We start from the raw sequence: 12,500 nt of genomic DNA on the forward strand, positions 1-12,500 counted from the left end.
GTGTTTTTCCTCATTCTTTTCTCTCTAAGTTTTGAAAGATAAAAGGTGTATAATTAGGAATAATAGTGAATTAGAAGAGTTATTCCACAAAGAATATTAGTCAATCAGAAATTTTAAGCCAAAGGGGACAGTTGGAACTGAATGATAAAAGGTGTATAATTAGGAATAATAGTGAATTAGAAGAGTTATTCCATTAATAATATCTGTCAATCAGAAGTTTCAAGCCAAAGGGGACAGTTGAAACTAATCTTGGACAAGATATTTTCAATGTAAATGTCTAGTGTGCTAACATCCTACTTGTGGGGAATGTTTGTATACACTATCTCTTTTTCTAGTAAAAACTCTTTGAGGAAACCCAAGGAATGCTTTCCCACATTGTTTGTATCAATTATATCATAAGGAAGGTCCGATGAAGGTGTTAAGCGATAAGCACACCAGAGATGTATCTATTGACACCTTAGCACAATCTCCTCTCACTTTAGGTCAACTCCTACAATACCTCCGTGAGTATCCCAATACCTAGATTGCTTCACTAACAAGTTAGTAGACTAGTGCCTAGAAACCCTAGATTATGATGAAGGTTAGGAGTTAATTAATCACAAATACTAAATCTGATATATAAATAACTAACGCAGAAAATACAAACCAGCACTTGAGAAAGAGTGAAATATATCAAATAGATATTACCTTTAATGCCACAAGTTGAGGTAAGGGTAGATGGTTTCTCCTTGATTTCCTCTTGGTTGTATGACCTAAAATAGGACAAGCTTGCTGCTGTCCTGCACTTCCAACACCTAAAAATGATGAAATCTGTAGAAAACACAAGTTTGGACTGCCTTTCAAGCAACTGGGAGTGTGAAAACACACTAGGATCAAGAATCCATGGGTGCTAATGCTAGGGATATGAATATGAGTGAAATGACATCCCAACAACAGATTTATGCAATAGAATATACAGGTACAACAATCTGAAATAAAAATTGCATAAATTGGAGGGCTAATCCCCCTAGGGTCAACCCTATATTTTCTCCAGCATGTTGCGAGGCTAAAAATACTTCTAAATAAACTGAATATGCAATTAAAACCATTCAGAACCCTATTTATTCCAGATTTGTGAGGACCTTGAAAAACACTCAACAAATAATGTTAGAACAAAAAGTAATCCATAGAAGGAGAGGGCTGACTTGTCTTATGCCGCTAGATGAAGCTAGAGGCACATAACCAACATCCACCTTGGAATGAGACTATTTTTGGTAGTTTTATCTTTTAGATTTTTTGTATTGTTTTTTTGTATTTTTATGGATTTTTTAATATAATATAAATCAATAAAATGACAAGAACTTGAATTTTGTAAAGAAGTGTTGGTTGTTGGACTAGAGTTTAAGTGCCTTATCTCCACTAGGGCATTAGGGGTCAAGATGAATGCCCCTCTTAGGTTGGTTGTTCAATGCTTGGGGATTAGGGAAAGGAGGGAGAACCATAGAAATTAAATTACCTCCTCCTTTAATCAAGGCAAGTTATGAAACCAAGCCCTAATAGAAGGGATTCTCCAAGGGGAGAGCCTTTCACCATAATATTAACTACGGAATAAAATAAAATCAAAACCCTTGTTGAAGAACCTCTAGCGTATGGCTTGTTAATCCTTTTTCAGTAGGGTACTCTAGAACTTTTGACCGTGCCATCTATATGCCCAAATGTGTGCAAGTGATAGACTTATAAGGCCATGTGGATGTGTTTTGTGAAATTGTCTCCTAGTCTCTTGATGGTGGATGGTCATGGTAGACAATCATAGTTGGTTTTTTTTAGCTTCATTTTCATGGTGCTTGGATTTATGGCACTAATGACAACCCAATAGTGGGTGGTAATTCCCTACCTTGATGGGCATTCTTATGTCCTGGAGTGGTATGCGAGCATCATGGAGATGGACTTGTTATCACTCCGTTTGGTGGATTGTGGGAGATTATGCAATCCACCATGGATGACACACACTGAACAAAGGCCCACTATCACCTCATCCTAAATCCCCACTCTTCAAGCCTCAACTCCTGCCACAAGGCCGAGGGAGGCTTCTTGAAATGTAATTTCAGTGAACCAATACAAGATCAATGCCTTATATGGGGTATTTTTGTATTTTTGGGCTTGTTACCCACCATTTTGTGGGTGATATCCCTAGGAGAATTTTTTTCTCCAAGATGGTCCTCAGCCGGCAGCCAATAGCCCCTTGCAACCACCAGCTAGCTCATTTGTGCCATTTCTCCGCCACCTGAGGCAGCCATATGGTCCTTCACCCATCTACCATGATCATATGTTTGAAGGTGGGCCTCTTGAACATAAACGTATGCCTTGTCATTTGTTAATTGAGTATTGTAGTTTGCCTATCATGGACACTTCTAGGCATGGATTAATGGGGGATTCGACATAAAGAATGGGTTAGGTCTGTGCCCTTGTCCCTAGACCCCTTATTAACCTTGCATTCTAGTCTTGTGGGATTTCTTTTACTGACCATTTGGCTCTAGGGATTGTGAAAATTTGGAAAACCTCGAATCCTACTGTAGCATATGATTAAGTTTCTTCTATTTGTTAAATAGATTAAAAAAATAATTTACTGCCTTCTACGATAAATATCGAAACTAATACACTACAACCTTCACAAATACAATATTGCGGAAGAAATAAAAACACTGGAAGAATAGATGCACACACACAATAATACACCGTTATTTTTGAACCAAAGTCCTCGAAAAAACCCAACTTGGGAAAACCGGTGCAGCAACTGAGAGTTTTATTATTATGTAGTAGTAAATCTGAGTACAAATCTATGCAAGCTCAAATCTAGCTTTCCATACAAAGAAAATGACTGACAGAAGTCTAGTGAGAAAAATCTCATTTCCACCGGTGATCCGAGTCCCAACACTGACCTTGGCTCAAGATGAGATGCTCCTTGCTACCTCTGCGTCACCCTATGCAGATCTGTGTCACTCATCTTGGGCCAGCGTCTCTCTTGCTGATTGATCAATTGCTACTTTGGAAACTCGATCATCCTGGTCTCCGGGCTCCCACTCCATCTTCTGGCACTGAATTTCGGTTTCTCCTTAGCAAAACACAGATCTCCCTCTAAAGCTCTGCGCTGCCCTCTCATTGTGGAATTTCACCGGACTGGAAAAACTTCCTTCTGGCCTTACTATCCCTGCCCCTCTCTTACTGCGTCAATTTTATTGAATCACCTCTGGCAACTCACAACTGCTACTCTGGAAATCGATTTCCCAGCAAAATCGAATTTCTGGTGGCTCCAAGTGTGTTCTCCAACCCCCATCAAATTTCTTCTTATAATCTCTCGTTGAGGCTTCAATGACCAGGATTAAAACATAATCAATGGGTAAGATTAACTAGAACTCGATCCATGTCTTCTTTTAGAAGATTTCACCATGACTTAATTAATACCCTTTAATTAATCAGTGTTCCTAAGTTTAGACTTAGGCACTATTAAAAAAAGATTAATTATTTTAATTAAGTCATCTCTAGGTGGAATTTCCGGAAATGATTTTTGGGTTTTGGAGAATACATGTATTCTAGCCTCTCCACCAAATTTCGTGGCTAGAACACAACCGATGCTACAAAAATTAACAGGGATGGTATTTCATTGGAAACCCCGATTTTGGTTGCGTGGTCCTGCTCCCTTATCTGCTTATATTACCATCTTTCCACTCATTATTACCCCATTCATCATTTCTCTCCCCTAGGTCCTCATTCCTCCACTGGGTCCACATAGGGTCAGCTTGCCCCTTCCCCTTTCCCACACCTTGGATCATGACCTGGAATGAAGTCTGGAGGTTGATGCAGCTAAAAGGAAAGATAAAAGCATATTTGGCCACATTCAATAGGAAAATGTACAACAAAATGCTAAATATGGTCGGGACAAATACATTTGGCACGTGGGCAAAAGCCAATAAATGAGCTCTACCCCATCATCATGGTCATCACCCTGGTTCCTACAGGTTCTATGAACCTCCTTCGTCATATAGGAACCCATGATTTTCTCAACCCCTGGTGGGAAATGAACCACCCTACCTTTAAAGGGGGTATTCACTGCTATATCTTATACATTATGCTCTTACCCTTTGAGCCCTGAGCAGTTAATCAAAGAAAATCATAAAAAGGCAAAAGACATATAAAGAAGGGTGGAAAAATCAAGGCCGGGGCACCTCATGTACCACGATTGCTCCCTCCTATACATTATAAACCCAAGTGTGGGCTTCCCTCTTATTAGCTACCCTTGTACCCTAGCATGTGAACCAGGGCTGCCCCATCTCATCCACTACTTCATTCACCTATCCGTCACATGCCATCACCTTTTAAAGGATGTACCTTGAATATATTATCCCATTTACAAGTAGAAACCATCTAATAGGATTCTTGGTTAACCCCATTTGGAGTTTAGGAGACGTTGGCACATCACAAAGCCCATCATGGAAGGGCAGATCATTAGGAAGTCCCATGATTGGTAAGCTCATTTACTCGATTTCTCTAATGAATTGTTGTACTGGAAGGCTAGGGGACACATTGGATCTTATGTAGGATTGTAGATGGTCTTTATCTTGGGTTTGGTCTCCCTATACAGGGTCCTAATCCTCTAGAGGTGTACATTGGCACATATAGGGTGTGCGTTGAGAGCCATGGGTCTCCACAACAGTAGACAACACTCCATGGATCTCCACAACCATTCAGAGATTGCTCGTGGTTCACTTATTGGACGAGGAAGATGCATCTCTGATCCATCATGCCCAGCTAGCCTCAAATTTGCACCATACACTTAGTAGATGATCCAGGACTTGCACGATGATGTGGCAATACCTGTACCATCATCCTAGCCCTTGCAGGCGATCTACATGCATCTTCGATTTGTTTGGAGACCCATGAGGACACTTGTGTGCCCCCACATGTCATTTGGAGCACCACAAGTTATTACAAGGGACCAACCCCTTGTCCACTACTTTTGAGGGTCCTACTCTTCAGTGTGGCACCCATGGAGTTCATTAGGCCTCTTAGAGGGCCCTACGACATGCATAGATTATTATTTGACCTCTTGAGAGGCTTATTCTTTCATTTATGAGCCAGTTTGGTGGGTTTGTCACCAAAAGTTGGATTATTAGAACATTATTTTATTTTTGGGGCTTATGTAGGCCAAGGAGGCTAATTCGAACTCCTCATTAGTGTATAAATACAAGTGAGATGAGTTTATTTATCACTTTGGATTGGATCTCCTCTCTCTTGAGAATTTTTCACTTTTCCTTGGAGGATGAATTTCGACTTTATGGATGAATTTTGATGTGTGGATTTGGTTTATCTTGTCTTGGAGCTTCTCTATTGTCAAATTGTGGATCATTGGATATACTCTATTACATGTAAGTACATGATTTTAATGCTATTCTTGTTTTACTTTGTCACATACATTGTACTGGGTTTTTTGCTATTTTTAGGGCTAATTGTTGCATGCATTTATTGCTTAAATTGTGGAATTTTGTCTCTATATAGCATCTCTTAATGTATGGGTCATGTAATGTGAATGAAATCTCCTAGGGGTAATTCTATCAACGAATTTATCTTGACAAGCCATCACCTTTTGCTCATCAAAGTATTAAAGATGCAAGATTACTTCTCTTTGACCTTGAAGGCTAGCAAAGTAGTCTTGGCCCTTGGGGCCTCCTTGACTAAGAACCAAAGGTCCTCACTGATTTTATCATAGACTCCATTCTCCCAAGACTAAGGCACTGATCTACCAAAAGGTGGTCACCTAAAATCATATCTTTTCACCTTTTTCCAAGTCTAGCCAAGTTGGGTCACCTAGGGCATCATTTTCCTGGCAAACTGCCTCTCCAAAAAGTTCTATCTCTCAGGGTCTCCTACCTTGGTGTTTCCTCAAGACCACCTCCAAATTTGAGACCATTTTGACGGTGGAGTTGTGAGAAAAGCCAAGCCCTAGCTTCGGGATCAAACGTTGCCCTAGCATCCCCAAAAGCTAGTACCTTATTGGATCAATTCAAACCTTTAAGTGGATATTCTTTCTTTTATCCATTTCCATACCTTGTCCAAGTTAGGGATAATCATTGTTTGCCATACTTTTCTCCCCTACCCTAGACTGGGTCCACTTGGTCCTGTGTGGTCTCGTTCCTTTGAAAAGACAATTTTTCAAGAATCATCCAGGATACCATTTTCAATAAGGATTTTAGGGATTGGGAAATTCCTTCATAAGTCATATCCCATAAACCTAACCCTCAAATCCTCCCTTCCTTTTCCTAGAAGACGTTGTACTTTGCTTAGAAAGCAAGCAAGCTCTACCTTTCTAACTCTTCCGGGAAAGAGATTATTTGGGTCACTCCACATCCTTTCATTGACTTATCCTTCATCGGTGACTCCATAATATACCGGGTCTCCTCCCATCGGTGAAAGTCCGTAAATAGAAGGGAGCCTTAGCTGAGGTGACAATGGGCTAAGTCTCCATTGTTGCCCTTGGCCTAGCATTTGCCCTTAAGGGATCCCCCTTATGTCCCCTGCTAGTTTGAGCGGTAATAGGGCTAAAGGGAGGAATTTTGTATTTGTTGTCCTGCGAGTTTAATATATAAATCTACAACACAAGCTAAATCAACACACAAGTATTCTAAAAATCAATAGAACTTAGCAAGTTAATAATGGAAATTAGTGTATGAAAAATATTCAAACCAAAAAAATGTTTATTCTATAAATGAATACCTAGTTAGACAAGTTATCTAAACATGAATGCTTGCTGCCCTATTTTAACAGGTTTGTAAATTCGCATATAAAACTTCTAATAACAAGTTAAGACTCAAAATACACTTTAAATATAGTCGTATGAGTAATGGAATTTGGTCTATCTAAAATATCTGAACGAAATATATAAAGATTTCTGAGTTTGAATTATTGGGTAGGGGAGTTTTTGCATAAAGTTTGCACACTGACCAATTTTGACAGGTTTGTAATTTCAGTGAAAAGTGCAAAAAATAGCGAGCAAAGCCCTTAAATAGTCACCCAAAAGTGCCAAAACACTCTCAGATGTCAGATATAAGGGTGGTAAAGTTGAAAAACTAAAATTTGGCCGTTTAAGGCCAAACTTAAGCCTTCGACTAACACAAATTAAATTTCCAGGTAGTTAGAAATTTCTTTTTGGAGATCCTAGGGTCAAAAACCCTTGGGTAAATAATTCAAAAATTTATTTCAATTATTAATAATGAATTTTAGGACTGAAATAACTTGAAATTTAGCTTCGGATGCAAAAATAAGCAATATAAACTAATATGAGCTACAACAAGGCACAATAAGACACTTGGTATTTGGAGACTTGTAAAGTATCGTTTTGGTGAAATTTGAAATCTAAAAATTTAGAACATGTACTTGCAGATCTGCACATGTAAAAATAGATATATCAATGTAAAATATGCAAAATAACTCAAGAAAAACCAAATATATCTATCTCTTGGTCAAGATTTAAATTTATGCACTCTCTCCAAGGGGTTACTAGCTAAAAGGATATGGAAATTATAGCGAGCTAGTAAAAAAAAATTGGAGAAAAAAAGAGAGCTTTTTAAGAATTTTTATAAATGAAACAGTTGAGGTGAGAGACTTTACCTTTGTTTTAAATCTTACCAATTCGTCGGATTGCGATCACAACCCTCCTTAAGTCAGCTCCACCTTGAGGGCTAGGAATTAGTGGGGAGTTGGGGTACTATCCCACTCACATTGGTGTAGAATAACCTGCAAGAAAAGCTCCAATTCTATTAGAGGATCTACTCCTTCAAGATGCCCCAATTGCTACAAAATCAGTTGTCACCAATATCCTACAAGTTTGATTGAAGATTCCCCCTAAAAGGGATTGTCCAACACTTGAAAATGTGTCTTCTTGGTGAGAGCTAAGGGTGACAGGAGCTCTCCTTCCTCGTGACAGTGTCACTCAATGGATCCTTGCAACAACTTTTTGTTAATTAAACTTATACTTGCAAGTTAGTCTATTAAGCACAAATTAAAGGCTAAAACTAAGAAAAAAGAGAATAGAAAAATCAATCCAATACACATAATAGAGAATATTTTTCCAATTGGTTGATTTATTGCATAGCATAAACGATCTCACAGTCAACAACCACTAATGGGAGGGGGAAGCTTGTGATTTATAGATTTCATTGCTAATGGCTAATTTTCCCCTTCCAATAAAATAATATTATTTGACTTGTCATCCACAATAACCTTGGAGACTAAGTCGACTCAAGATAAAAAATAATATTTTATTACAATGAGTTTGCCCACATAGTGGGTCGAATTGACTTGATCACTCCCAAAGAATGCAACATTCCCCTTGGAAAGAGTCCAAAAGTCAAAATAATGTTCATTTCTCCTCCAACATCCTTCTATAAATGCCCAACGTTCCTCTTTCTATTCAAAATTTAAATATTCTCCCTTAGTAATGCCCTTCACTGGAGAAGACTGACCACTCTAACTTATAACAACTGTTTCTCATCCTTATCTTCATATTTTTGGGAATAGTGCCTTCCAACAGCTGTATTGACTTTACAACAACTATTTTTTATATTTTCTTGACTTTTTATACGTTAATAGGTGTATTTTCGACCCTCCTTAATATCTCAAACTCCTTATCCTTAATATCTCAAACTCCTTATTCTATTAAGCCAAGCATTTTGTGCTATTTAATTGCTCATGCCACATAATGCCACATCATAATCTAAGTCAACTTAAAATGGTCCAAATCATTGCCACATAAGTTTGGTCAAACCCTTAAAAAATTGGTCAAAATTAGGATCTCCAAAACCATTGAAGATATATTTTTTTTGAAACATGGGTTTTGTTCCCCTTGGCGAGTAGATAATTTTGGACATATTGCATGTCCCAAATAATGCAATGCTCTAGCTGATGTGCCCCTAGAATACTGCACACCCCTGTTTGACTACCTTCGACTAGCCATATCTCAAAAATTCCTTATCCAAATGGAAAAAATCCATGTGGTGTGTCATCCTCTCGCTGAGCTCTGCAAGCTTTGACTTGTTGACTTTCGGGACCATTATGCCTTGGTAAATGTGATTTGCATTGGGAAGTGTGAAAATGTCATCAACTATGAGACTGCTATATATGAGAAACATATATGGGAAACAACAACAAAACCAAGGCCACATACAGACTTGATAGATTCATAACCATACAAAAAAACATAGGTGCACCCAACATGGGCTAGACATGCCCCTCCATTGGTGATCACCCTACACTCCAAGGCTCCCAAAAGACCATGAGTCCACATATAAGCTTACCTCAGTCCCTCCACTACTATTAGGGACAAAATAAACCTGCTGCGAACTCAAAGGGATAGGGCATGGTCCAACCAAAACATGATTGAGTCAATGTGACATAGGGTCTAGGATGCCTACAAGGCCTCACATGGTTGTTACATCGATTTTGACTTGTGGCCTTGGGCCTACAATGGTGCTTAAGAATGTTGCAATGAATCTTTAGGTACCCCTACTAAAAGAGGGTTAACAACTGGCTCCAATTGCAAGATACATGCTCCACTTTGGAGGGTGTGAGAACCCCAAAATCTACCACCTATCTCTTAAAACAATCTCACCGAATAGGCATCAAATACAAGAAAGGGAATGTACTTTAGTCCTGTCCATTCCTAAGATAGAAAAATCCAAAATCAAATAACATAAATGAAGCAAAGTGAATTGAAAGTAGCTAATATGCATGGAAATATGATAACTGAAATAAAATGCAAATGCAATGTATTACAAAAATCAAATATGCAAATGCAATGCAAGTGACTAATCTAATGTTCATAATGGAGAGCTTACTGCATGAAATGAAATGCACAACGAAAGGAATATGAGATTGTGGTATATAAGGTGCCATTGAAAGCACTAATTGTTGATTTGGGGTAGCATCGGATGTGCTCTAGCCATGAAAATTGGTGGAGAGGCTAAAGCACATGAGATCTCCAAGACCCAGAAATGGTTTGAGCAGATTCTACCTGGTTTGGTAGATATTAAAATAATTAATATTGTTAATGGAGTTTTTAAGTCTAAACTTGGGAAAAATAAAATATTCATGGGTATTAATATAAAACTGGGTTAGAAGGTTCCAAAAGACATGGATCAAGCCAAATCTAATGTTAGTTGTTGATTAGAGATGCAATTTCGGCCGTTGAAGGACCAATAGGAAAAGTATAAGAGGAGGTTTGAGGGTCAGTTGGAGAATACACCAGAGTGATTAGTCATTCGATTTTCTAGAGCGGGGTTTGCTAAGAAAAGTCGAATTAGTGATCAATTTGCAGCGAGGGGCAGCGAGTACTGGACAGAGAGGCAGAGATAGTGCCAAGAGACCAACGCAGAGGCAGAAGCCAGAGCATGCCACGTAGAGGCTAGCTGAGACAACGCAGAGGCCAAAGGGCCTGCGTCATCCACGCAGAGGGCAGCAGGAGTGACGCAGAAGGCCGTAGAGGCTACACAGTGCCTCAGAGGGCTGACACAGAGGGTTTTGAGGCTGACGCAGAGGCCAGGAGGGCTGACGCAGTGCTTCAGTTGTGCTGGAGAGGGTTTCATGGGGCAGATTTTCTGAATATCTGCTTTCGAATAGAGAGGTATTACTGCCGGTTATTTTTCTCTGTCGGGTGAGCCAGTTTGGCACCCAGTTGTACTCAAGGATATACTGCATAATAAATAACCCTCATAATTGCTGCACCGGTTTTCCCAAGTTGGGTTTTTCCGGGGACGAGTTGTCCAAAAATAACGGTGTCACTTGTGTGTTTGCTATTTCTTTTAGCTGTTGATCTGTAGATGGTTGAGACTGTATTGTGTTTATTTCGATGTTTATATGTTTAAATAACTTGTTTGTAATTAACAAGTAGGAGAAATAAACCAGAAGAATACAGATAAAATTTCTAATGGTTAGACTTAGAAATTTCAACACTAATTACCACTTGGGTAGTAAAACTTGAGGTGTTGCCCATTAAACATTTCTGGGCTAAGGAAACCGTTGTCCATCTAGGTTGGACAAGTGGAAGGAGTTATTCCTTGCAATTTTATCAACTTGATACGACCCATGCCAAAGGCTTTCAAACTTTCCATGGTTTCCTTGTTTTTCTCCCTTCTTGTTCCAAAAGAGAACCATATCTCCTATCAGAAACTCTTTTGAATGAGCCCTTTTGTCAAACTTCCACTTTGTTTTCTCTTGGCTCTACAAAAGATGATAAAAAATCCTTCCTCCTTGTTTCATCCATTTCTATTAATTGGTTGATGCTTCCATGGCTTCTTCTTCTGTAGAGAATTGCTGCAACAACATGTATATAGGGAGACTTAGGTGAATTGGTAATAGAACTTCCATTCCATATACAATTTCAAATGGGATCTTTCCTGTTGAATTGTAATGTTCCTAATAGAAATTTTATAGTGATAAGCAATGACATGCAATCAATTTAACACAAATAATTTTCAGTAAACACCCATGAAACAAAAAATGCTCCCAGAATGCCAAAATGGGCAATTTTATTATATATAGAACTGCTGGAGTACAATGGAAACTGGTAGGGGTGCACCTGGGCTTGCACAAGGGAAGCTACAAGTCCCAGGTGCTCAATGTATCAGTGCCCAACCGCTGTAGAAGTCCGTCCTCTGGAAATCTGTGCTGACCCAGTATTTTTGCACTGCTGGATGTCTTGAGACCCTAATTCGACCCCTTGTATCTGCCCGGAAAATTCTATAAAATTAGAGCTGAGATTCTTGTCAAAAACCTAGAAAAACCCAGAAAGGGTTTTCCCTGGTTTTGACCCTCCAAATTCGGCCCCAAATAATTTGGCCCTTCTCCACAACCAGAAAATTCAACCTATAGCAGAGAATGATGTTTGCTGCTCCCAAAATGCTAGAAACCTTCCCAAAATTACTTTCCAACCAAAATCTGGACAACCCAACTCCTCAATCCTTCATCCAAGACTCCCCACACTTAGCACCCACAAGTGACTGCGCAGGCTTGTAGATGATGACGCAATCCCCACGTCTAGAAATTCATGTTGAGTTATGGGATTCCTCTTCTCCTGCAAATCCTCCTCCTTTTGTGTTACTTGGGAGCAAGAGCGGGAGCGAAAATGGGAGTGGGAGCGACCATTTTCAGAAGCTCCCGGTTTGGGAGCGAATTCGGGAGCGATTTTTTAAAAATATATATATTTTTTTAATTTTTGATACATATATGTCAACAAAAACTTGTAGAATGATGAATTAGATATAAAAAACATAAAAAACATAGATTGATCATTGAACCATATCACATCAATCATCTAGATTCTAGAAATTATAATTTTCATCAACCATGTCCACAAGTTAGTAAAATACATATTACAACTGCAACATAATGAGTCTCGTGAATCATGATTCATCAAATTCAATCTTAAAGTTTCAACTTCAAGCTTTCAAAATTGAAAATTCAATATATAACAT

The 12,500-nt window shown here is 38.8% G+C and overlaps 1 protein-coding gene across 1 annotated transcript in view; it reads left to right on the plus strand.

The window, feature by feature from the left end:
* Nucleotides 1-12,500, plus strand: part of LOC149225270 (lysM domain receptor-like kinase 3) — a 281,606-nt gene that overhangs the window by 84,550 nt on the left and 184,556 nt on the right. The window lies entirely within an intron of this gene.

This window comes from Pinus tabuliformis, chromosome J (assembly GCF_031772625.1).
Source record: "Pinus tabuliformis cultivar Carrire ecotype Pingquan chromosome J, CPIR1, whole genome shotgun sequence".
In the NCBI taxonomy this organism is placed as follows: domain Eukaryota; kingdom Viridiplantae; phylum Streptophyta; class Pinopsida; order Pinales; family Pinaceae; genus Pinus; species Pinus tabuliformis.